Source organism: Folsomia candida, unplaced genomic scaffold (assembly GCF_002217175.1).
Source record: "Folsomia candida strain VU population unplaced genomic scaffold, ASM221717v1 Fcan01_Sc063, whole genome shotgun sequence".
NCBI classification, from domain to species: Eukaryota; Metazoa; Arthropoda; class Collembola; order Entomobryomorpha; family Isotomidae; genus Folsomia; species Folsomia candida.
Genome location: NW_019091255.1, coordinates 83,279 through 110,250, shown reverse-complemented (window position 1 = coordinate 110,250; position 26,972 = coordinate 83,279). Strand labels below are relative to the sequence as shown.

At 39.2% G+C, this 26,972-nt stretch overlaps 1 protein-coding gene across 6 annotated transcripts in view; it reads left to right on the top strand.

Annotated features, from left to right (window-relative positions):
* Positions 1–9,292: 9,292 nt before the first annotated feature.
* The window catches only part of LOC118433617, a 37,713-nt gene continuing 20,033 nt past the window's right edge, over positions 9,293–26,972 (top strand). For 4 of the 6 annotated variants that reach the window (XM_035845721.1, XM_035845723.1, XM_035845722.1 and 1 more), the window contains exon 1: positions 9,293–10,618. The gene's annotated coding sequence lies outside the window, so the exon portion shown is untranslated. Of the gene's footprint in view, positions 10,619–23,455; positions 25,367–26,972 lie in introns of those variants that run through there. The other 2 variants (XM_035845719.1, XM_035845720.1) reach the window with 2 other exon arrangements.

Genomic DNA, 26,972 nt, shown 5'->3' with positions numbered 1-26,972 from the left:
CAGATTTGTGCCCAAGAAAGAAAGCAAGTAGAATAAGAAATGGAGAAAATAACACAATAGAATTTATGTAAAGAGAAGTCTGATAAAAGATGCTAATTAATCCGAAGACAAACTTCATAAGCTCTGGAGCTTATTCAAATGAGCTAATTAATTTTCCTCTCCATCCTTGCTTTCGCTCCCTCAAACACAATCGAGCCCCAGTAGTTTAACTCTCTCCAAATCTTTTGTTCCTTGTTCCTTGGCGAAATGAACTTCTTCTCCTCGAGAGAAGAAGCAGCGTCAGAAAGCAATGATGGTTGGGTGGCAGTCCTCTCTCTCTCTCCTTGAACATTTCTTCTTCTTTTTTATTCACTAGAGAGAGACAAACATGCCACCACATTTTCCGTCCTTATAGCTTTCTCCCAATTCAAACAATCTATCTGTTCCTCCTCCGGTAGAGAATTTATACAAGTCAGTCGTCTCTCTCAACTAAGTAATCTCTGCATTCTGAAGCGTTCATTTGAATTTTTAGTTGTAAAAGTAATAAGAACTAATAAGAATTCCAGAAGGTAAATACCAAGTTGGAAGGGTTTCGTGGAAATTTCGCCGACTTGAAGGTTCAGTGGCGGCGGAAGGAAGGGGACAGGGGGCCATGGGCTTCCCAGAAATTCGGCAAAATTGGATCTTTGCCTTGTGTGGTTTGAAATGTAAGTGGTTTTTTGTGTGGAAAAAGCACATTCGTAATTCGATACCATATTTTTATGGAAAAATGTGGGTAAAAGTCCCTCCATCTCCAATCCCACAATGCTAATGTCCCCCTATGTCCCCCCAACTTCCGCCGTCAATGTGTCCAAATGTATAAAACTGTCTGGTGGATATGTATAATAGACACCGCGATGGAAAGGTGGGAAACCAACTAATGATGTTTTCCAACCGTCCTCGTCATCCGTATAATCATAATCATTATCACGACCAACTTTCACCGCAGTGCTAACTACATAACTCATCTCTCACCTTAATGTGTAATCCAATTAGTTGCATTGGCTAATTTTCAAAGGACGCGTGGAACCACAAATGGACAAATGGGGAAATATTTTTCTGTCTGTCGCAAGGTCCGTTTATGTCTCGATATCTTTTCTTCACTGGTCTGCTGGGCTGCAAATGAGCAAAACCCTTACAGAACTTTCCCCCGCACCAACGACGAGTGACATTTAGGATTTCGGAACAATAAGAAATAACAAGAAAGGCGAGTGACGAAGGAATAAAGCGGTCTTAACACTAGAGCAGAGACAGACAAACAATTAAACTCTGAATTCACCAAAAAGGTCAAATTCGCCGCCGTAATTCAATTAACCTTTGGGGTGGATATCGAATAAATATTTTTTTAATTGGATGATTATTTGCATAATTGTCAGTAATATTTTGTTTATGTGTAATATACCAACTTAAACCTGTAAAACTAACAAAATTGATTATACGACTTCTCAAGTAAAGAATGGGCACCTGATTGACACCCAACTTTGCATCTCCATCCTGCCGAATTTAATTAAATTCGCACAATCCCCAATAATTTCTCGGGAACGTTTGTTTTTGAACTTGTTTTTATAACTGTAGAGAATTTTACGCTTCATAGTGCAAGATGTCAACCCGGGGGATACGTAATATCGGGAAAAGTTTTTCGTCGCTCTATTTTCTATTCAGTATGCAATGCAATCGTTAACTATCAGAGGAGTGCATGCCTGTTTGTACACGTCAACTTGTGCACTCCATTAATCTTGCGAATGCAGAACAATCCCAACATTTGTAAAGAGAAAAAGTGAAATAGGAAAAATGTGTGTCACGAGAAACTCTGTTGTGCAACAACTGTTAGCAATGCGCTGTTTCACTCTCATGCATACATAAAAGTGAATCCTTGTTCGATTTTCAAAATTTTTAAAAGATCAGACACAATTTCTGTCCAGTGAAAATTACATACGCTGGCTGGGTCTGGCTTACCTTTACATACATACATACAACAGATACCTTTAGATGTTAAACCGTGTCATAATCAGTGGCCGCGGAAGCCGTGGGGATATCTGGGCCCCAGTAACATTATAGAATAAGGAGGGGTTTATACAACATGGGGGACATCGAATAACCTTGGGAACATTGCCCCTCTGTACCCACCCTTCTGCGGCCACTGAATGGTGATCGCTCATGTGAAGAGATGTTACTTAGGATTAGTTGGTAGCGCAAGAACAATACCGCGGAAGCCGTAGGGACATGTAGGGAGTGGGGACATTAATATTGCAGGATAGAGTAGGGAAGGGTTTATATAACATGGGAAGATAATGTGGATATCGAATAGATAACCGTGTGGAAATTGCCCCTCTATCCCCACACTTCCGCAGCCACTGACTCGTAATATCTGTCCAATAATAAATAGCGAGGTGAGCAAACATGACAAATGTTTACACAGTTTACTTTCACCTGATTCAGCAACACGCTCCGTATAAGAAATGTGTCTCTGTTGAATTTGCGAAGGGTCCAGCTCGCTTTGTGAGGTGTAGTATATACCGAGTGGTAAAAGTAAGGACGCACTCATATCGGAAATTGGTTCTTGTTTTAAGACAACATAAACAAATCCTCAGGGACACTTGTGTCTGTTTGCCGATGTATCCTTGCTGGTACATAGAATCGCATTTTTACACGATTTTACACGTTTAACCACTTCATCGCACCACTTTCATCCACCTCTCGCCGGGTTAAAACTGTTGGATGACAGCTTAAAGCACTTTCACTCCGAGCGAGCGAACCTAACCCTCCAAAGTCCCAAAAGTATCAAAGTAAATGCTGGTTAACGATTAGCCGCAAAAATTTAGGGATTGCAGAGAGGCTTTCATCCGCTTCAATGAGCTCAGTGCTGAGCAACACTTTAGCACCAACCAGAGTATGTAAAAGCTTAAAATGAAACTTTATGAGAAAAACAAGGGGGATAAATATTTAGAAAAAAAGTCTTGTTAAACCAGAACCACGAGATAAACACCTACCTCAAAATTATTGGCATTCTTGGTATCATTTTACCAATCTGCGAATTATTTCGGCTCATGCAAAAACAAAAAACACTTGACTATGATCAATTTTGCATAAAAACTTGAATATTTGCAAGTCGTACAGGTAAATTAACGCTGTATCTCACGTATGTATGGTGTTTAGGAACAATTCCATCCAGCATTTCCTATTGTTTTCACCAATGCATGCTTGCAAAAACTTTTACAACTGAGTGAGCTAGCTGCACGTGAAGTGAATCGTAGTAACCAGTAAGTTTTAGTAGTGTCATCCAGCCCAAAAAATCGGAGCTTTCACTCATAAAAGTGATTCCGTCCGTGGAATGATTGCATGTTTCCATTTGCATTATGTTACGTTTTTGTGCACGATATAACATGCAGATGGCCGAGACCAGTCTAAATATTTTGCTTTGAACATCAAGTGCACTTGCATTTGATAAGCACGCGATTGGGAATAAAGCATACATTTGATGCATGTAAACATTCGTGTCAATAATGTTTGCCTATTCATTTCACTTGAGCTATTTCTACGTTGTTACATAGTTCCACTTATTTCTAGAGGTCTGGTGGTATCGGTTCAAGGCATTAATTTACCGGTATACATAATTATTCAACCAAGGTTTAATATTGTGTAATATTTACGCTTGTCAAGATTGTATGATGGAAAACAACAAGAGAGGGTAAGGTTTAGGTTTATTAAGACGATAGAAACGTTATTCTCGATAATTTATCAAGATTGAAAGGAGAAATATTGAAGTGTGTATTATTTAACCAAAAACCAACAAAAACTACTTACATAAAGTGTTGAATGCAAAATATTATGGTCAACTACAAGAGAAATTGTTTCTCTAACGATAAGAGGAATGAATGATATTTATAGCATTCCAACTTTATAATGTGGTTAAAGGTGATCGCACATGTATGTGAAGAGATGTTATTTAGTTGGTAAAACAATAGTCAGTGGCCGCGGATGTGGGGACATCTGGGGACATTGCCATTATAGGATAAGGGAGGAAGGGTTTATATAACATGGGTAGACGATCGGGGCATCGAACAACCCTGGGAACCTTGTCTCTCTGTCCCCACACTTCCGCGGCCACTGAGGTGTAGTATTAATTACCAAGAATTTATGTTACGTATACCACTAATTAATTAAGATTACCATGCGGTTCAACACATTCTTCCAGAGATTCAAAATTCTCTGTAATAAAGCTGTTACTTTAACACCTCTAATTTGTAACACTCGACCAATTTGTCAACATCCTTTATATTAACGTTTGTCCCCAACTTTACCGCCCAACTAATTAACAACGCACGTAGGAGAAACTTCTAACTAAATACTACTCAGAAATGAATTATCGTCACCTCCTACGTATTTACATATCGCCTTAAGGTACCACAAGAGGTTGAATATTTCAATTTTTTATGGACTTAGCAACATGATTTTTTAGAGAACATGAGTCAAGACATGAAGTACAGCTCTGCATAGAAACAAGGGCATTGGGGTATTTTTAAGAGCTCCCCGAGATGGAGGGGGAGGACTTTGAGGTCATACTGGTTGTTATTTGGAGTCACTATATATTTCTGCAGGGTGTATAATCGGTTTGTGGGCTCATTTGTGTCGGGTAATGAGATGTGAACCATTTTGTCCTCAGAAACATAAAATAATAGGGAGGGGCAAGTGTAGAAATACTATTTCGAAAAGTATGGAGGGCAATATGGAAATGAGACCCATTATGCTCCCCATGTAAAACTATTTCGCACGATATGGGAATCGTCGCACATTTGTGCTCCGGATGGTTTTGACGCTAGGACGTTTTAAAAAAATTTCATCACTTTATACTATTTTGGCTATAAATACTTAAGTATAAGCAACAGCAGAAGGGGGCATTTACCAAAATTTAGAGCAGTATATTTTTTACAAAATTTCTATTTGAACCAAATTTCTACCTACCATAATTTCTGAGAAAATTACAATCAAAGTGAGTGGTATAATTCCTTGCCAACTCTCTTGTGGTACCTTAACCTCTTTCGTACTACTGATTTTTAAATAAAATTTCCCTTCGGTACGATTTTGATTTCATAATTATACCTGATAGCAACCAATTAAAATTTTCCACCAGTTTGCAATATTCGAGTTTTTGACCAAAAATACGAAAAAAACATTTTTTAACATTGGTCGGTATAGGGAAAATTCCAAAATTTTGGGTGAAAAATATCGAAAAAAATCCACTTTTCACCATCGAGTTTTCCACAAAATACCGAAGAAATATTCTTTTTTTAAAGAAATTTTGGTGTCAAGGAAATTTCTGCAGTACACACATTTGTGTATTTCGTCGTCAACGGAAAAATAAAATAACTACACAAATGTATGTACTTCGTCGTTAAGAGGTTAATTGCTAACATAAATCCAGGAATGAGTTAGTCACAGTCGAATTGTTATTTATGTACATATGTACGAATCTAGTAGCTTAACAAGTTTGGCTTTGATTTGAAATGCACACGTAAAGTAAGTAAACATCAATCTGACACGTTCAGCAGTTTCAAATTTCAAAACTTCACCAACCAAAATACAGAGATCACCCACACAATTGCTTCATCCTCCATCCCCAACGCCCACGAGGTTTGACCCGAATGATTCTAATTCAAATTAACCCGTCAAAAATATTAAATTAGAATTGCGAAACTTTAATAATACTACATACGATTTCCACATTTCCGCAGCATTTGTGTGTTTGTTAACTTTTTTGAAGTCATGCATCAAGCAAAAATCGTTGGTAAAGGACAGCACTAGTCATCAGAAACTGAAGGTTGGGTGGTAAAAGTGGCCTTGAAGTTATAAATGTACTACATTTCAATTTAGGCGTAGTTTGACAGTCAGATTTCATTTGATGTCTGCATTTAACCCAAATAAGCCCAGTTATGGGGAACGCTGCTGACGAATGGAAAATTAGTTTCTCCGTATGTAACGTAGATACGTGGTGAAAGTAATTTGTATTTGGCATGCACTACATACCTCCGTTTCATTTCATTTCATACTCGGTGCGCCATAAGTGTCAAAGACTTTCTTCCTGTTTCGGCACGGCTTTGAAGTTTTTGACTTGATGCGTGGAATTCTCGTGAATCGAAATATTTGAGTGAGTGAGAGCGTCTGCTGAGTCGAGAGAGAGAGAGGAACCCCGTGGCGATGGTAGGTGTTGGGTCGGTTTCATTGCGAAATGAAATTTTTGGTCATTTAGTCCATAAAACTTTCTCCGAGTGTGTGACTTTCAATCTCTTGCTCGACGACTTCATAATGAGACACATCATGAATACATAAGAAAGAGTACAAGAAAATGAGTGACAAGGGAACTTTGTAGGTTGGCAAAAAGTTTTATTGCACTTTTGAATTTTGGGCGACGGGGGGAGATGAGGCGGTTGAGAGAGAGAGATGACGTTAGGCCATGGTTTAGCATCATACATACCGCTCGACTGTCAAATGTGGTAAGTGTTCCAGGGCGGCCAGACCAAGCAGTCTGTGAATGTCTGGCCTGGGTGGTTTTAAATATGCAGAATTGAAATGAAATTGACAACCTTCTCACCACAGGAGTTTAGGGCGTGTGCATAATTATCAAGCCTGATTTGTCTGAGAAACCTTGCGTCATTCGTAGGTAGCAAAGTATTTTTGGTTAATTTGCCAATTTTTGCGAATGGTATGCGAATACTTACGTTGCATTAATTGTTTGATTGATAAGAAATTCTGGGACAATTTTCGTTTGTTCTTTTCCGCTAAGTTTCTTGTGTAAGATGTTCAAGGGCACGGCCAATTAATTACAATGACGTAAAATATAGGTAACTACTCCACGTGGCATATAATTAATACCTTTTTTGACAATTTCGCACTTCCGGACGTGAGTGGTATCAAATATCTGATAAAATATGACTATAATGTGCACGAAATATGGCCAATGCATTCTTTATTTTGCTTTATTTTTGTACTTGTTACATGATAAGTAGTCCCAAAAACCCATGAGACAATTACGGAATATTAATATCGCAGCTTTGACATTCCGTGGCTGCGTCGTCATTGTGTAATTTATAATTTGATGCCGGTTACCCACTCACTTATTTATTACTCTCTCCGAATATCACCAGCATAATCTGTGCAGATGTCCGGTTTTTGAAACGGCGAAGTTTCCTTTCTCCCAGTGAAAGCGAGACAGTCTGGCTTGCAAGGTTGTGCTGGAAGGTGAGGCGGATATTTGAGACTTCTGTAGGGGAAAATAGCGTCCGTGGAATGCAAATTCTGAAGCCCTGGTTTCTGCTTGAGTCTCACGGCTGGGATGAATTTTCCAAATCTCGGCGTATTGTGAGGTAGTTGCATCGGAGTTCGCTTCTTCGGATACTTCAACGCGTGTTCAATCGCATGGCAAATGCAGGCACAGCTGCAATCCGTGGTACAAGGTTCCACTTTGCATTTGGAACAAGGGTCTGGCGCCCTGATGAGCATCATGTCTTCATTCTCCCTCCGAATCTGTTTCGAGGCAGCTCTTCGACAGTGGACGTAATGGTCAGGGTAACGCGGAGGAGGAAATTCCACCTGATGGCTCGTCGGGTTGTTTGCATACACGTCCCAATCGTTCGGCAAGAGTGGGACTTGGGGTGCTTTGCGGTACCCGAGCTGAGTCAAATTTCCAAATGAGACGGCATTATCTCGCTCAGGGAACCAAGTAGCGTCCATTACGAGTTTCCACTTTCTCCAAGGTTTCGCCTTGCACCCGGCTCGACGAACCTCCCAGTTGTGCATGAGGTCAGAGGTGGTCGTATAGTTACGCAAGTAGTCGCAGTAGTCTTCAGTGTTTTTGAGGATGTCGGGGTCCGTGGGGCCTTTGTCTCGCATCTTTTGCGCGTAGACGCGAGGTGGGACAACATCCGAGGTGGTGTGACACCATGGCACGTAGTCCGTTTTGGTGATGGTTTGTCCGGTGAAGCGTGGGCAGAGGCGCATGTAAGCGCGGCGATCCTCGTACCAATTCCCGACCAACGCGGTGGGATTGTAGAGGGGTTCAGCCCCCCATTTTTGGGAGGGAGGGACAGGTTTTTCTAGAAAGGAGAGATCCGGTGGTTTCATCCCCAAGGCGCAGAAACGGTCTTCAGCCCCGTAGATTGCCATGTCGGATTTAGTGGGACTGGACGGATGGATGGGTGGATGTGGATTCGTGTAACTCAATAACGCGAATCTCACCAGGTTCGGAGAAGTGAAACCTGTAAGGATATCGTATGGTGATATTTTATCCAATTGAAATCAATACTGAGAGGACAGCCACTTCAAACAGAAGGAACGAGTACATAATATATTGCCACGACAATATAATCGTATTCGTTTCACTCAACTCTTTTGAGAAGAATTTGTTGCTCACATTTCGTGTAAATGTGTATGTAAGCCATTGCCATTTATGCAGCGGCTCATCCTCTCATCTCCTCTTGACTCCCTCCGCCAGCCCTACTTGAACAAGAAATGTTCCCCCGCAATATATTTTTTAAAGAAATTTGAACGTATATTCCCAACGTCACCAAACTTTGATGAGAAACCCACTCAAAATATAAATTGAAAATGGGCCCTTCTTTCCTGCATATTAACGCGGAAAGGTGTGATGATATATACCAACCAGTGGCCGCGGAAGTTGTGGGGACATTTACATTGTAGGATAGGGGAGGGAGGGGTTTGTATAACATGGGCAGACGATGGGGACATTGTCCCCACACTTCCGCGGCCCCTGTATCCACCAACCCAATTTTTTCCATCATTCTATTAAACCAAGGTGTTTTTTTCATCCTGCTTTCGAACGATAACTGCTGCTTTTTTTCCTCCGTACAATGTTCTTCCTCCACTTCGATACGGAAAGAATGGTGTGTCGTGGTCCGTTCGTGCCCGCACTCACCCTCTCGCAAAGTGCTTGGTGTGGTGATGTGATATGAATAAATTGATCTGAAATTTGAGCCATATTAAAGATTTTGGTTAAGACAGGCAGAAAATTCTCAGAAGAAGAATTTTCCTCCTCTCCCCTTCAAACCGGCCGACCGACATGACATACTCACTTACGTCTTCTTCTAGAGGAGAACACCATCCAATCTTTCAGACTGAATTCAATACGTTCTCTTCCCAATTCGGCTGGATGGATCAGAGCATTTTCGCATTTTGGTGGTGCTTGCTCTAGGTTTTTGCCGAAACTCCGACGTACATACTCAAGAAAGTACATACACTAAAACACGATGGTGTAGCTCCATTTTAGTTCTGGGACTGAATCAGCTCGGTCAGGAGGTTTTCTCGCTCGCTTTTCTCTCACATAAACGCGTTATCCCTTTTCCTCTTCTCATCCACCTTGAGTGCATTGGTGGTTTGGAAGCTAGTGCACCCTTCTCCTTGTCCCAGTCAGTGTCAAACACAAATCATAGTCAGGGTTAGCTTACCTACTACCTACCACTTCACTTTCCAATACGAGTAAATCAGTCACACCAAGATTATAATATATTAATACTTGAGGCAGCTCAAGACTGTGACTGCTTTCTTTATTTGGTCGCACCTTGATAAATTTCAGTAATCTTCTCTTTCGAGAGAAGAACTAAATTGAGACGAGAACATCTGTCAGTCTCAGAATTAGGAAGAGAGTCGAAAAGAGAGGAAAAAATATTCTCAAATTGCTCATTTTCGGGAAGTTGAGACGACATTGGAGGAGGACGAGTAGAAAGTTGCCCCAAACTCCTCAATCTTCATTCATCTTCAGAGAGCAAGGTTGCTGCTGCTTTCACTCTGCTGTTCAGATCAGCCCACTCTTTTTCAGCAAGATTTCCCACAACGCGACATAATTGTTACTAAATATTAGTATTATTATTTAGCATCGTTTTTCATCGAGATCTGACAATCTTCTATTTGATTGCATACATTCGTGTCCAAGTGTGGAATGAATAACAGTTTTGCAACTCTCGGTGGGTTTACTGTCAGGAAATTGTGGTCGGTGAATGAATAAAGTGGTGATTTATGGACAAAAATTATCACTGTAAATTATATAACCACCCAGAAAATCCATCCAAAGGAAAATCGTACTTTACACAGATCCTTGATTGCCGTTTAATTTGAAACAAGTGGTACACAGTTCAGTGACATTGTAAAAGTAGGACAAACAATATCCTTTTAAGAACAGGGAGTGAGAACGTGATAAAACAGTATGAAATCTCTTCCTGTGCGAATTTATCAGATAATTGCATTGTTTTATATGGACATAAATTATTTATCCGCGTCAACTCGTCATACAACTTGAGACTCTTTGTATTGCAAGATTATATTTGCATGCATAAGCATACCGGGTAAGTTTGATAAGACATTTGCAAAAAAAAAACATTTTGTGCAAAATCAACCATCCAGAATTAATCAAACGAGGTTCTCCACCCTTTCCGTCTATATGAATTGTTTATCCAGCATATAACTCTAATCCTAAGGATTTCTTCTTCTCATTTCACTCCATGATCGATTGAGGAAGAAGAACCTGATTGAAAGAAAATCACAGAATCCATCCCACCACAACTTGCTGACTCACTTTTCTTCTCATCACCAGGTAAGAAACTCACATCTTCCTTTTCATAAAAATTGAGTCATAAGATACATACATATGCGAACAATTGTAAAAACCGTTTATAGAGATTTAAGCATATTTTACCTCATAATCCACCAACACTGAGGACATTTTGCAAACATGTTGTTTGGCTTCCCAATGATAAACACTATTATAACGAGAAACCTCATTTATTTCATGCATCGTTAATTTCGCAGCATGTTGTAATAATTACATTTACCATAATCCAACTCTACACAACTTTCTCCACCAGAATTCACATGCAATGCTTAACTCATTTCCTCACTTTAACCACAACACATTTCCTCCGCATTTACTCTGAAGACGTTGCAAATATGTGTTTTGGTGGTGAGAGGGAGGAAACTATGTAGGACAGAAAATAAGGCAAGAAATGTTGTATGAATGATCACCCGGCAGACCCAAGATTCATTAATTTCTGCATTTTGTACAATGCCCACGTTTTCTGTAAGAGTCTCAAAGGAGGCTCCTTTCCTTCCGGACGGACAAAAACATAGCAACTCAACATCTCGACTCGTATACACATGATGATAAACGAGTAACCACTTCACACATGACTTGGCCTAAATTGAAATGCCTACTTGGGGGATGGTTGCTAAAATGGGTCCATCTTTTCACCTCGTTTGTCTCCATTTACTTTAGTAGGATTAATAGCTTGTTAGCTATTCGCCTCGAGTTATCAACTTTCCAGGTTATGTGAGAATCATGGATTGGGGCACGTTGAACTGTGTCGGACATGGCATTACACGATGGATTAACATTTCACTACGTAATAACAAGCTAGGTACTTTGTTTATTATGTAATACACCCACGAATTATGAAATTGCCTCGGAAATTTTGAAATAATTCGAAAAAATACCATCGATGGCCACTCCTACCTCTGAAATTCATAGATACTGCGTATAAATGACAGTGGATGAAAAAATTGCCAAGAAAACGGTAGTTTTTGACCAGAAAGAGAAGTGAAAGTAAAACCATGTTGGACATAAGTGCATGACATCACAGGATGGAGTAGCATTTCATTACGTTGCAACAAGCTAGACTGTTTCTTATGCAATAAACCCAGTAATTATGAAACTGGGTCGGAAATTGTTTAAAAAAAATACCGTCAATGGCCACTCTTGCCTTTGAAATGCATAATTTAATACGTTTAAATAAAACTCAATGAAAAAATTCCCAAGAAAACCGTAGTTTTGACCTGTAAGAAGGCGAAAGTGAAACTAAAAAAAACACGAAATGACAGGATCGACTTCCAAATGACACATAGTTTGCGGTTCCCAGTAATGACAAGATGATGAGATAAATATCATCATTGGGAAAGCAATTCATGTTTTTATAGTGAAAGGCCCGGTTCCGGATCAGTTACTTTATTTGCCTCCTTCCTTCCGTCCGTTCGTAATACATAGTTTGTGTTATGGCATGTGTAGCAGAATGGATCTGGCTGGATGATGCTACGCTAAGTGACGACTAATGACCTCCCCTTTTCTTACTTAATGTGTGATATATCTTGTTATTGCGGTTCTTCCCAGACAGACAGACCCACTGACCGACCAATACGTAATAGACATTGGGGATTGATACATAGTCCGTGTACGTACTTACTTTCTTCCTTTTCATCTCAAACGGAAGGATACACATAGATGAAAAATAAATGGTGGTCGTGATGCCCGTTTCTTTCTGAGATGGACGCGCAGGCAGAAAATATAGAAAACTTGAATTGCTGATGGTCGTACTTTCACTTTTGTGAGAGAACCTAAAGTGAAACTGATGATGATACCCAATAGCCCACAAAAGCTATTTTGGCCACAATATGGACTTGCATGAGGGTAATTTTCACGGGGAGTTAACCCTTTCTTTTCCTATTTCAATAACAATACAGCCCGTTTCAAAATAGAATTATATGTTCCAAACGAATATTTACGAACGTACATAAATGGTAGTTACTTATTTGGTATGAAATTGAATGAAGTGGGATTTTTTTCATGAACTGAACATTTTTTCTAAAAAAAATGATAAAAAACCACTCCACTTAACACTACGTAGAGCGAAGCAAAACAATAAACCCAACTTTTTCCCCGAATCCCTCAAGGTATTCAAAGCGCAGACATTGATATACTTTTTACACGGCGAGATATATTCTTATCCAAAAGTGTCTCCCAGTGGCCGCGGATGCGTGCGGGCAGAGGGGGACAATGTCCCCACGTTTATTCGATGTCCCCATCATCTGCCCATGTCATATAAGCCCCTCCCTTCCCTATCCTTCAATGTTAATATCCCCACATGTCCCTCCAACTTCCGCGGCCACTGGTGTCTCCCTTCCCGCAAGATGAAAACGTCCAAAGTCATCGTGGGTGGAGTAATAGTTTTGACCGTCATCATCCATTATCATCTAATCATTTATTCGTCTATATCATTTATTCGTGTGTTCACAGCCGTGTGTGTGTGTGGTCTTGTAATATTTCGCATTGGAGACACACGTGCACTTCCAATTTGCAAGGGCAGACGCGACACAACAGCAGGAAACGGGTCTGATCTGGTTCTAAAATAATATAACACCTCGGTCTGATCGATTTTCGAAAAGGTGAGGGGAACATGCAGGCTGGAAATTTTGGTTAAATTAAATTCTGTATGTGCAACAACGGGAGCTCACCCCACGCAGGGTAAACTACCGTCAGAACATGTCACTTGTTGTTGTTTTTTCAATTTGATGTCGGCGTGGGCGGGCGTAATGGGACTGGAACTAAAATACTTTTTAAACTTGCTTTAATTCACCCAAAGAGAAACAGTTTGACATAATTAAGATTTATCATTATTGGTTGTCAGCTCTGGGAGTAAACTAACAAGTCGAAAAGCGTGTAATGACCTAAATTTTTTTAGACCAAGAAGCAACACCACTTCGCTTCGGTCTGTCGGAGGAAATTCATATGAATGAGTGGATGATGATTTTGGGGGTTGGACCACTTTAAAAAAATGTTAGACTATACTTTCATAGTGACCGCGAAAGCTGTGGGGACGTTAATATTGCAGGATATGGGAGCGAGGGGTTTATATAACATGGGTAGACGATGGGGACATAGAATAACCGTGGGGACATTGCCATCTGTCCCCACACTTCCGCGGCCCCTGTACTTTTATGCCTCTGTAACATTTACGGCGTTGTTAGTCTGGGTCGAAAATTTGTTGGTCGTTAAGTTGAATTGGCGCACACACGTGACGGACATAAACATGACCATTTACAAATTTTATTTTGTTATGATTTTGATTTCAACACGGCATAAAATAATGCTATATTTAATACTAGATTCCAGGTCAAGTCTCGCCTTCATAAAACATGTGAAGGCTGACATCGTTGGAATGTCAATTTACGTAGATAACCCATACTCTAAACATAGTCTTATCTCAAGGTGACTACATACATGCATGCATACACACGTACATGACGAGACTTCTGAATGACTGAAGTAAGTGAAAGCTGAATTTCTAATTTTGGAGTGCGGACTGAACCCTCAAAATTCGTTCTCCATGCAACTTGTAGAGTCAGACAGAACGGAAACCAGGCTTCACCCACAAGTATTGAATACTAGTACAAGCCTGATTGGAACTGAAGATAACGCCTGATTCCAAGCTAGGCTGCATGGTTAGGTAGGTAGCAGTAATAGTAGTCTAACTTTCAAAGTTTGCTGAAGGCAGGGGAGACCCAAATCTGCATGGAAATTCAATGGCTTCTCCACCAAGTTAAGTAAGTACAGGATAGGATTCCTACTTCCCAAACTTTAGAATTCGTAGTAGTCTCAACTTTGCGATGGAAATGGGTTGGAATTGCAATTGAATTGAGAGCAGGAGACAGTTGTCCATACAAATTCTGAAATTTTGACGGCAACAATACTCGCACCGATTGGTAGTGACAGACCGGAAATTTTGTTTTGTACTTGAAGCATGCTCTCCAAACTGTGCTCGTACGTACATAAATAATTTCTGCTAAAATGCCAGCCAGCCAGCCAGCCAAATGACTAAAAAGAGAGAAAGCAGGATAGAGAAAGTATTCAGTATATAAGTATTTTTGGCTAGATTATCATTACGTAATCTTTCCAACGTAAAAGTTTTTCCGTGTAGAAATAATCCTAACAATGCGATAGGTCATAAAGGGATTTGATAATGTGGGCACAAGCAATAAGTGATTATTTTTTCTGCTGACTTCATGCCCTTTTCTACGCACTTTTACAAGGAGTTTGCTAAAACCCTGCGAGATGTGCAAAGTCAACCACAATCTGTACAACTCCAATCAACTAAATGAGTTTGGCAACAGTAGACATTTCCGACGACAACTTTTCCACAGAAGGAAGATGACGAGGGTGGATGTTCATGGTTGTCTCTTTCAGCTACATACGTACATCCGACCACGGCATTCTTTCTCCTCTTTTGTCTGTTGACTTTGACCCTGCCGCCGTCCACTCGTATTAATGGGGAGCGGAATTAGGTCTTTCAAATACAGACCCCACCACCCGGTTACCAATGACCAATAACTCAATTACTTCAAAATAATCGATAACACACAATCTGTCACACAATCACAGAGGCAGAGCGTGATTGGGTTGGCAGTAGCATAAGAAACCAAATCACATCCAGCTGCCAAACCGAGAATGGAACAGTGGAGAAGAAGATAGATACAAAATCCTCCTGCAAAACATGAAGAAGAACGCAGTTGAACAAAGAGAGAGACTTGTAAAATCCCTATTGACAAGGTCTGGAAAATCAGATCTGCTACGAGGCCATCACAAAATTGTAGTCGACTTTGAAATATGTAATCCACGCCAAGAAGAAAGATATGTATGCATCGAAATGTATCTTCAATTTGGTTATGCTGGATGGCTGAGCACATTTTTATGTATAAATTCCGTACGCATTTCGGGAGAAAAAAGAGATTTAAATTTAGAATTGTTAGTCGAATGCTACCTTCAATCAACGTGAGAACGTAGCTTCGTGGTAAATTCAAAAATAGAAAATTTTCCCTATTTCTGGCCTGGCTGCATGGTGACCAGATTACAACTTTCTCCCAGCAAGGCGGCACCATCTGCGCTTGTCATTTGCCAATCCGCGCGTGGTGGTGAAAGCGTCGAACTGCTTTCTCTTCGAAGCAATTACGATTACTTGTCTCATCATCACCGCTCACTCATCCGTCCGTCCCGCAATGTTGAATTGTTGTCATGTAGCTTCGAGTGTTGTATGTACAGCACTCGTGAACCTGGTAAAAAAAGTAGTGAAATGCAAGTCTGCACAACACATTTGCTCAAGACTTGAGTGTCATGTCGACTTGTTTGCTTGCTTCCTCCCCTGCTTTTACTCGTGGGTGGGTTGTTGGTTTGCAGATACAGACCTACACAAGCATCAGACGTACGGAGAATGCATGGGTGAAAGTTTCAACTAGTCTTAATTTAACGCCTCAACACTTTCTCGCAGACAGAAAAACTTACCCCTTCACTCAAAAGATTAAATTGGCAGGAGCCAGAGTCAATACCGGCTCAATAGTTGGAATAAAGTAGAAACTTTTCCAGGAACCTCTAAACTTTTTCCTTCTCACGTCCTGTTGTACCTCGCATGGAACTAAATTTATACCTGTGCTACTAAATTTAGAGAAAAAATAGACATTTCCGTCATAAGTTAGTCATTTGGTCAATTTCAATACTTTTTTTACCTGAAAAATGTGATGTTACAGTCTTAGCTAAATGGTGTCAAATCACTACCGAATGGAGTATAGATATGACTTTACCGGCACGGTAATAATTTGGTAATGAGAATTTACCAGTCAGAAATAAACTATTACTAATCGAAGAGGAATCACATATTCACAAATCTATACCACGGAGGTATATGCGACTCCACCACATTTTAACAGTGCAAATGTATGCAAGTTTTGGTATTCGACTAGCATCTGATAGTCTTAGAGTCGAACCTTTATCCCCGATTATTTTCAAATCCTCAAGTGTTACGCCTCCTGTTATTAGTATTTACTGGGAAATGGATGGAGTGTGGCTTATGCCAGGTCTTACGCTTCAATGCTTCACGTGGCATCTCATGCTTTCACCCAAACTGAATTACTGACACCTTGGCACGGAATAGGATTTTTAGATTTTATGGACTAGAGATTTCAAATCCGATCTAAGAGATGATAGATCCCGGAATACTAATGAACCATTCTAGCAGAGTTTTCATTCACGGTTCGCAGCCAGAATTTTTGGCACATTATGTTTCATCGGTGTCACATGGACGCCCAAGCTGTCTTAAGCTTTACCTGTTACAGGAGCAAAGGACATATTAAGAAAGTGAGAGTAGTCGTGACTCTGCATGCGAACCAAATTTTATCATTACTTTTTTATCCGTTTTTTAACCTTCGGGGCTGATCTAGCCAATAATTTAATCTCTCGCGTCCAAAATTACAATTTGTCTAACACGTTTTTCTACTTCAGGCTTTCGTAATAACCTTGGAGGCAGTGTTTCGAGTGTGAGTAACCACTTGCAAGAAATAACTGCAAAATAACCGCAAAAAAATCATCGCAGTTTAATTGTAAACCTTGGCTGTAATTTGTAATCTGCTAATACATTTTGTAATAGTAAAGAGAAAGCAGTGTACAAGTTACCACTTGCAAGAAATAACCGCAATACAGTGATTTCTGATTTATTGAAGGTATTTTAACCTGCAAGAAATTCAAGAAACTACTTCCTGCCACTATACTTCATATGTGATTAGATGTGATTAGATGGCACATATTTCTTGCACTTTCTCCCAGTTTGTTGCACTCGCATTTCTCGCATTTCTTGCTTCCCACTGCAAGAAATATAGCAAAACCGCAAAAAACGAAACCCTGCTTATTTATCGAGTACCTATAATGACCAGCTTTTTGCCACGTTAAGCCATCATCATCATTTTTTCATCAACCCGATCAACCAGACATACAAAAGTCATATATCGGGTATCGAATCCACACCGAAATCAGAGATCGAGAGATGAGTGGTCTGGTGTGTAACATACCTCGCGCAAAAGAAAACATATTAATAATCTGATATTATTTCCTCTTTAACGAGGCTCAAGTTGAATAAGCTTCTCCTCACAACAAAGGCTTCTTCCTGCCTTTCTCTCTCTCTCTTTCTCTCTCGGAGTGTGTGTAACTGAGTGAGTGAGATGATTTCGCAGTTACTGCAAAGATATACAATATCTCCGAGTGAGTATTAGTATTAGAAATATCGAAAGAGTTGATTGGTTGCAGTGCAGGTTTTTCCCATCACCAGCCAACGGCATCGGTGAAAGCTGTGCTTCTGACGTACTTACAAAAGGTTTCAGTTCCAGGAGACTGAAGGTCGCCGTAAGCCATCCGACTAACCGACTAACGAACTTTGAAGTAGATCAACTCGTGACTAGGTTATCAAAGTGAGTGAAGTATTATTCAAAGGCGCACTGCAGCAGCAGCTTTGTTTAAGTTTTTCATAACAGTATCATCACATGTCAGTCGAGTGCATACGTATAAATTTATCGAGTTTTGAGTGAAAGCAGGGATCAAATCAATGTGTAGTTCTTGTCAAATAAACCGTGTCCTTTGAATGTATGGGACATACATACGGCTAATTTTAGCAGGCACAAATGCAGTGTCGTTCACAAGTGTTTTGTCACTTTTTCAATGGAACTGTTCCAGAGTTGAAACATCAGAAGGACTTGGCAGGACAATAAAGTCGTGTCTTTGTCACAGAAACCGGGTTCTGTTTATGTATGCACCTATTTGCATAGCCTGGTCTTTACATTGTTGTTTGGACGATACAAGTAGCATTTCTCCAAATAATAGGAGGAGATAATCGAGCCCTGTAATTAAAGATGAAAGGCTGATAGGTCTTGGAGGAAGAATTTCGTTCTCAGACGGTTAGCTGTTCTTAATTTAATTGGCTTTGCAAATCCCTTTATGTGGGGGTTGCGCCCAATGTAATGACTTTCTCCGCCAGATATATACGTTGTAATCCACACCTTATAAATATAAAGAGGAATCTTCTCCTCCTGGTAATTAAGATCAGAAAAGGAATGGTTTTATATCTACTATCTGGAAGCTCGGCTTAGGCTCAAACTCTCAAACGTCCCACTCGTATAACATCCTTTTAAAATAGCAAACGTTACATCATACGTATTCAGAGGACTGCTTAAATATTGGTAGAAAATTATCCTCCTAGTTGATCATGTATAGTAAATATTTTCACTGTAAAACACAACAAGTATGGATTAGGTACTTACATTAAATTTCCTTGTTAAATGATGATGATGAGAATGTCTATCATTAGGACGACCTCGAAGTGAAGAAGTAAACACTTAAATCTTGCATGTAACAAGGTATCGTTAGGCATGAATTAATCCTAGGTACGCAATTTCAAGAATTTATTAGCCTGAAACATACTAAGCTATTTACAATGTAAACCGTTTTTTGCTTATTTATGTTTCAGATAATTATTCGACTTCCGAGATCAAATTCTCATTTAGCAATAATGATGCCTACATACGTTACAAACAGTTATCCACTAATGATTCAATTGGAAACATACCACTAATGAATCTGTCGGCTTCTGCTGTGGAATGACATTGACATTGCCAATCCCATTTCCACTCAACCGGAAAAAACCCCTTATAATTAGGGCCAAACCGTTTGTTTGTACCAACCAAACCGACGCTAGGTACAAGTTTAAACTGATAAATATGAGGATATGCAGTAACAAAGTACATATTTTAGGACGCACATACGTACTGCCAGATTTCATGAAATAAAGATAAGGCGGTATGTGTACTATTACAAAAAGTGCTGAGGGTGGTCAAACTGACAAGCAGGAAGGAACTCTCTCACTCTCAATTGTTACATAATTCATTCCTTACCGGAGCCAAAATCCCAGCCTCCCTGCATGTTTCCCATTCTGACCAGAATCCTTGAATGAAATCAACCACATTATCAATGGCCCTGTCAACTGGTAACGATCAAATTCCAGTCATCATCATACATACCACACCACAAGCAAAGTCTGCCAATTCAGCACCACCAACCAACCTCATCTGGTTGGTGCCTGCCATTTATTACAATTACTGGCTGAATGACTCTCCCGCTCGCGATAAGTCTTATCACCAAGTTAAGTTTAGCATAACAGAGTTCGTAGTGAAATGATGGCTGAAATCAATTAACGCTCTTTGGGTGAGAAATATTATCACTTGCAACCATACGGAGTGGCGTAGAGGACTGGGTGAGGTTGCCAAGATCGAGTGTAAAAGGACCGACAGGAAGATGAGGAGACGATCCAATCCAATCCTGCAACAGAGAACAATCGCGTTATCACCCCATCACGTAAACAATAGGGATTCCACTATTCTTCTCCACACACATGCGAACTTGTTCCTGGTGAGTGAAAGTAAGTGAAGCGATGATCTATACTGCCAGCCAGCCAACAAACAATTCGCACAGGGGCGGCGGACAGAGTGGCAATGTCCCCACGATTGTTCGATGTCCCTATCGTCTGCCCATGTTATATAAACCCCAGATGTGTCCCCAGAGGTCCCCAGGCTTCCGCGGCCCCTGAATTTCGCATCCAATCCCATGCAACCTCATCTCTAATCTACTCATCCACCCACCCACCCACTCACCCACTCCTCCAAAAACAGGCCTGCATTATACTACGTACTAATTCCTAAATCTTTAATGAAACTTGCAGCAGCAGTATCCGACAACAGGATTTTCTGTTAGATGCGTCTGAAAATGACTCTGGTGCACACATTGTTTACCTGGATCAAAGTTTCATTCATATTTTTAGCTGAGGAATTCATTCTGCATGAAGAAGCAAGCAGAATACTTTAATACTTTAGTACTACCGAATGAATGGAGTATTAATGCTCCAGCTTATCCATAGCTTGCACTGTTTTATTTGTTCATTGAATTACTTCTGGTCCAAAAATCTCCAATTTCATTCAAACTTAAGTATAAGCTCTTTTTTGTGAGTCAAAGGGAAATAATCGATTCCTTTTTATTTCGAGACGACCTGGGCTCCAGTTTTTGTCGTGTTTACGGATCACCGATCTTACTTACGGACATGAATTTCCCTTATTCCTCCCACCCACCCACTCGTTTCGAACAAGTTTTGACAACTGACATCTCTCTCGAGTAATTCTTCTTGGCTGGGTCGCTCCATTTAACTGATGGATAAGGTGGAAGAGAGAGAAATTGGGTGGACACTTTTCTATCCAACTAGCTCGAATACGTAAGACTATAAAACACGTGGATCTGAACGTGGACATACTTTTGTATCCAGGTTTTCCTTTCATTTAGTTGACAGGGGGAAATTCACTCGTATGGAGAGAGAGACATGATGTCGGATTATGGTTTGTGAGCAACAAAGGGAATCGTAATTTGTGTGTCATTACGACAGATAAATGTTACACATCGCATACTCATTAAAGGCACATGGTATAAAGATAGAAAGTAACAGTGGAGGTCTCCCAGAGGAGGCTCTCCGATTTTGAGAGTCTACTAGTGTCAATCGATTCCAAATTTAATTAGTATGAAATTTGCAATAGATACGACCTCCCAATACTCAGGTTTGGCAGAGATACTTGCACCCAAAGAGGAGAAAATACGTCATAAAATTGACAAATTTTATATTTCCCAAATTTACTGCGCATTTTCCCCTCTTCGGATGCAAACATCTCCGCCAAACCTGCGCATTGGGAGATCTTATCTTTTGAAAATTTCATACTAATTAAATTTGTGATCAATTAACACTAATTTTGTCAAAATCGGAGAGCATTCGCTGTGAGATCTCTATTGTAAGTCCATAAATATTCAACGTTACCCAGTAGCATGTTAGCTAGTACATATGTATGTATGTATGCATTAGTATAGCAATATTACTGCTCCACAAATTCCACAAAGCAAAAAAATGTGGTCGTCTCTACTGGATGAGCACCAAAATGAAGGAATTACGAATTTTCGCCTTCATTCCACGACACTTGAGGACAGATTTATAGGTTCTCTTAACCGGCAAAAACAAGCTTGAGAGATGACACGTAGAATAAATTATTTGTCGTTTGTCATTCCTCTGCTCCCCTTAACCTCTAACGCAGAATGGATAAGACTGTGAGTTCACTTAGGTTCAATTCAACCGTCTAGTGCACAGACAGATAGTGGCAATGGCAAGAGTACAGTATGTGCAAAAAGTCCAAGGTTAGGTTAGCATGATGATGCAAAGTGTACGAAAGATAGCGAAAAAGAGAGAGAGCCGAGAGGGTAAAAGCGTTTTAATAGAAAGTGGCAAAAGATGTGAAGAAGTATTTAAGGATTTCTTGGTTGATTTCGTGGAAGCAGATAACTTCCACAAAAGGAACCATTACAAGTATCTCTGAACAAGAAGAAAGCCTCCTAAAACATACAAAATTACTCTCAGAGTGGTAGTCTTATCTACCCATGAAAAAAGAGAGTAGCATTTTCAACTTTATGCAGACAGACATACGTACACTCTTAGAAATCTAGATAGTCAGGCAGGTCTAGAATTCTTCGGTATTAAAATTTCTACCGCTTGGTATTAAAATTATACCGGACCATAACAATTTGCTGTGTAAAACTTTAATACCGAGATATTACTACAAAGTATCACTTACTATTACAAAATGCTACCGCTTTGTATTAAAATTATCAGTATACCGGTATTAAACTGAGCGACTGCCGCACAGTATTACCGCACAGTATTACCAACCAATATCAACTTTTATAGAGTCACATATGATTATGATAACCGCTTGGTAATATTTTAATACTAGATTTCTAAGAGTGTAAGTTTAGATATATGCATGTATCGTCTTATACATACCAAAATAAGTTGACAGCTCTTCTCCTACTGCATGCTGCATCTGTTGTATTTCATTTCCTTGTCTAAAACAAAATGATTTATTTTTGTGGAAATTTTATGTACAAGCTTCTTTCCAACTTGAACACGTTCCTCAAACCAGTGAACATTTTGTTATCAAGGTAATCCACGCCTCTCCACAGTTCACATACTTATTCTCCCGGTTAATAAACCACTTTTCACGAAATGGTACAATATACATGTATGAATTTATTTATGACGTGCAGAACTAACGATGTATGATCCTTGATACAAATGCATGTATTATTTTAACCCTTCGTACATAGCAATAATTTAATATTTAGGACGGCAGTGAAATTAAATGCTACCACTAAAAATAAAACAACCCAATATGCATATGAATACATGTTTAGGTACATGTGCAAAATATGTGGAATAATGCGCTGAATCGGTAATTCTACTCTTTATTTTACGATTATAACTCTTTATCTAATAATTTAATTGAGCCAACGTTAAAGAAATGTAACCATCACCTTCTTTAATGCGGGGACATGAAGCGGAAATTTTTATTGGAGATGTGCCTATAAAGTCGAGAAATTCGAGACGACATTGATTGGCAGAGGACCAAAAGGAAGTGTGTGTTTCAACAATAACAATACGTCCAAAATGCCATCATAGCGGACTCAAGATGGTAAATATGTGGCTGGCTTTTAACCACTGGGAATAGCTTTGCTACCCGAACGGCAACATTATTTTTGCTTGTAGAGGTGTATCCAATTACACAAGTATTGCATTGTGTTATTGTTGTTGGGTTGTATGTCGATGCAAGTATTTCAATTAATTTTCCACCTCATTACCATTCCCTGACATATTTAAGTACATGCCATGATGAATGAGGCAGACCTAGCAGCCAACCAAATCATATAAACCATCTCGTAAAACACCGGCACAAATGGAGGATAAAAATACATAATTTTAAAATAACTATGAGGAAATTTCCCACAAAAGTTTTAATTTTTACTAAAATTATACATATTGATAAGGATCTTATCTATACAATATATAAGCAAATTTTGTCTGAATATGTTTCTGAGTACGATTCCATTAGCAGTGGCAGTTTCTAGAGGAATTAAAGTCGTTAAAATTCGTCTCAAATTTTTATGTGTTCCAAACCTAAGAAATTCCAAGTAAATTTACTAACTAACAAGGGAGGTCTCCGAGCGTATGCTCTCCGATTTTTGGCAAACTAGTGCCAATCGATCATAAATTTTATTAATAAGGAATTCGCAAGCGATACTATCTGTTAATTCACAGATTTTGCGAAAATATTTGCATTCGAAGAGAAGAAACAACACCCTAAAGTTGGCAAATATTACGATTTTAAAATTCACTGCACGTTTTCTCCTCTTTGGATGCAAATATCCCTGCCGAAAGTGCCGATTGGGAGATCGTGTCTTTTGCAAACTTCATATTAATCAAATTTGTCATCGATTGACACTAATTTGCTCAAAATCTGAGAGCATACGCTGAGATACCTCCCTTGTAAGTTAGTCAGTCTACCAATAAATACGCGACATATTCATACCCCAGTCTTGATTTATGTCCCATGTCACTACGATACTTACCAAACAATTAAACCGTTCAGTAATTAAGTTGATCATATTATTTATATCGAAGCAGTTTGATTTATTATTGTCGTCGCACACACAATGCCTCGGCAAAAAGGATGTGCAGAGTTATGTGTAGGTATGTCTCAATGAAATTAAAAGCACAGCAAACATTTTATTGCTAATAATACGTCGCAGTAGGTATTTAGAGAGTGCATGTATGTTATTTGACAAATAACTTAACATTGATTTTGACATTCTCGTCTTATAATAAGTCGTCTCTGGAATTTAATAACAATAATTCATTGTGTAAGGCTGCATATTCGTGCTCCTGTTTAGTCTCAACTCTTTGTTATTCAATTTCTGCAAAATATTGGCATTGTCAATCAAGCAACACTGATTTTCATGTTGTTCTCTGCTTGACAATGAATTTTTGCAAGGAATTTTCATGTTAAAATACCAGCCCACTTAAACTTGTGCAAAAAGGGTCAATCTCCCGATACGAGGTTTTGCCATTTGCCAATAATTGTGCTCGTGTTTAGCAAGGCTATCGAGTTATTGACACCAAAGTCAAGTCGAAAAGTAGATATTTTCTCCGACGCCAATTTAAAGTTTCATCACAGATACTGCACTCGTGCAAAAAGCGCTTTATTCGATGACTCAAAGGAATTGATTAGTTTTCTCTTACGAAATACTTCCATTGAAGTTCTTTTGAAATTTTATCAGCACTGCATGCACTGCATTTCTCAAAGCAAAGTGAAAATTCGAAAAGTGAAGTGACAGCAGGTTTTAAATACGTGTATTCAATTCAGAGGCAAATGTTTTGGATTTCAATTTTAACGAGTATGAAAAACTAGTCGTATTTCTATCAGTATTATTAGTTAACACTATTTTACATCGGTACGGGACACCTTTGTATCAATCGATATATGCAGTAACTGCTTAGTTCATTGTGTTTTTCATCAAAATAATTTTTGTCGTCGCGTGGCGCAACTGTAAATAAAAAAGGTAACAAGTGGCGTGAAGAAAGGAATGATGAGACTTCATACTTAAAAGGATTACTTAATTTCACTTCCAACGAACTAAAAAGTCAAGTGACAAAAAATACAAGTTTGTCACCGTTCGATTGCACAATGTGATTTGTTGAGAGAAAAACATCTAAAAAAAGCGAAGCTCAAAGTGAAACTCAAACTAGCAACCTCCTCCGCAGTGAAAGTTGATGAAGCCTTTTTTTACGTAAGTGATTTATACAAATTAAGTTTTTAAAAGTTCAAAGTGTGGGAGGCCTTTTAAGTAATTTAATTCGGGAGTAAATAAATTGTAGCGTGCAACAAACGACCAACTAAAAATGTTTCACAACATATAAATTCGATTGTACGACTATTTTAGAAATGCAAATTAAATTAAAGTACCGTGGGCTGCGTGATTGTATTAATTTGGTTCATTGTACAGAGTTGTGAAATGCCACGACCCTTATTTCTAGGGGTGAATATCTACGTCACAAAAGTAGCATGATTTTCGCAACATGCTACAAATCTAATAATGAATATGATACCTTGATAAATATGCCGGAGAAATATCGTGGTCGGATTTTTTTTGTACAAATGAGATTACAAACTTAAAGTGACAAGTTTCTAGAATCCGTTGAGTTGAAGGATTTTCGGGGATGACAAATTCCCCGATTCGTGACAGGATTACTAGGATTAACTCGTAGGTTTTCGCACCCGTTTATTTGAAAAATTGCAGAAATGTTAATCTAAAGATATGACGTCTCATTTGTTGCTAACTATCAAAAAAATTGGAATATTGGGATTTAGAAAAAAAGATTTGGGGAATAAGGTTTGACGTCAACCACACATTTTTTGCATATGTAAGAACATTGTATAAACAGTAATCCCCAAAATTCCAGCAAGTCCCATGCGAATCACTGCTTTAACAAGATCATAAACAAAATAATTGTGTATATCACAGAGTCGAAAGTTTTCTTAAAAAATCAGCAGCACAAATCACTTCATCTCGCCCCAAACTGCATAATTATTGTTTTTTAATTTTCTTTTCGCTGGCAAATGTGCAATTACTCTGGACAAGAAGGCGTTATGCAGACGTTTAGAAATACGGCCGAATGGTTATTGCCTACTTGCCTGGCAATGGCAGTTAAAGAAAATTGGATCTTTAGAGCACACTAACAAGAAAATATTGTGCATTTGTGTCGGAAACCGTGGTCTGGGTGGCATTTCCTTGCTCCTAATGTTGTATGCATGTTCTGCTACATTAAGAATTAGTATTCATTCACAGTGAAAGAGTTTACTTTACAGGGCAGAAAAGTCATAGTGCGCTCAATGTGGGAACCATTTATTCACTTTTCCCCCTTCACAATCCTGTCTTTTTGAGCAGTGGCCGCGGAAGCGGTGGGGACATGTGGGGACGCTAACATTGTAGGATAGGGGAGGGAGGGGTTCACATAACATGGGGAGATGATGGGGACATCTAATAACCGTCGGGACATTGTCCCTCTGTCCGCGGCCACTGCAGTTTTGATGAGAAACACACAGAGTCGAGTGAAACGGAAGAGTGACATCAAAAAATCTAATTACATTTATGTCAAAAGACGGATTGACATTAAACTTGAGGGATGACGACAAAGTGACAATTTATTCATACTCTCATGCCCTTTCTAACCAGTAAACAACCATGCAAAATAGGATTGTGGGTGACTGCTGACATAATCGAGGTTGCGAGATGACTACCCCAGTCAGATTATTGCATTCAAGTGTAAAATTATTGGTTGAAAAATATTGGAAAATTTGGATATTTTCGAACAAAAAATGGGTAAAAACGGGTC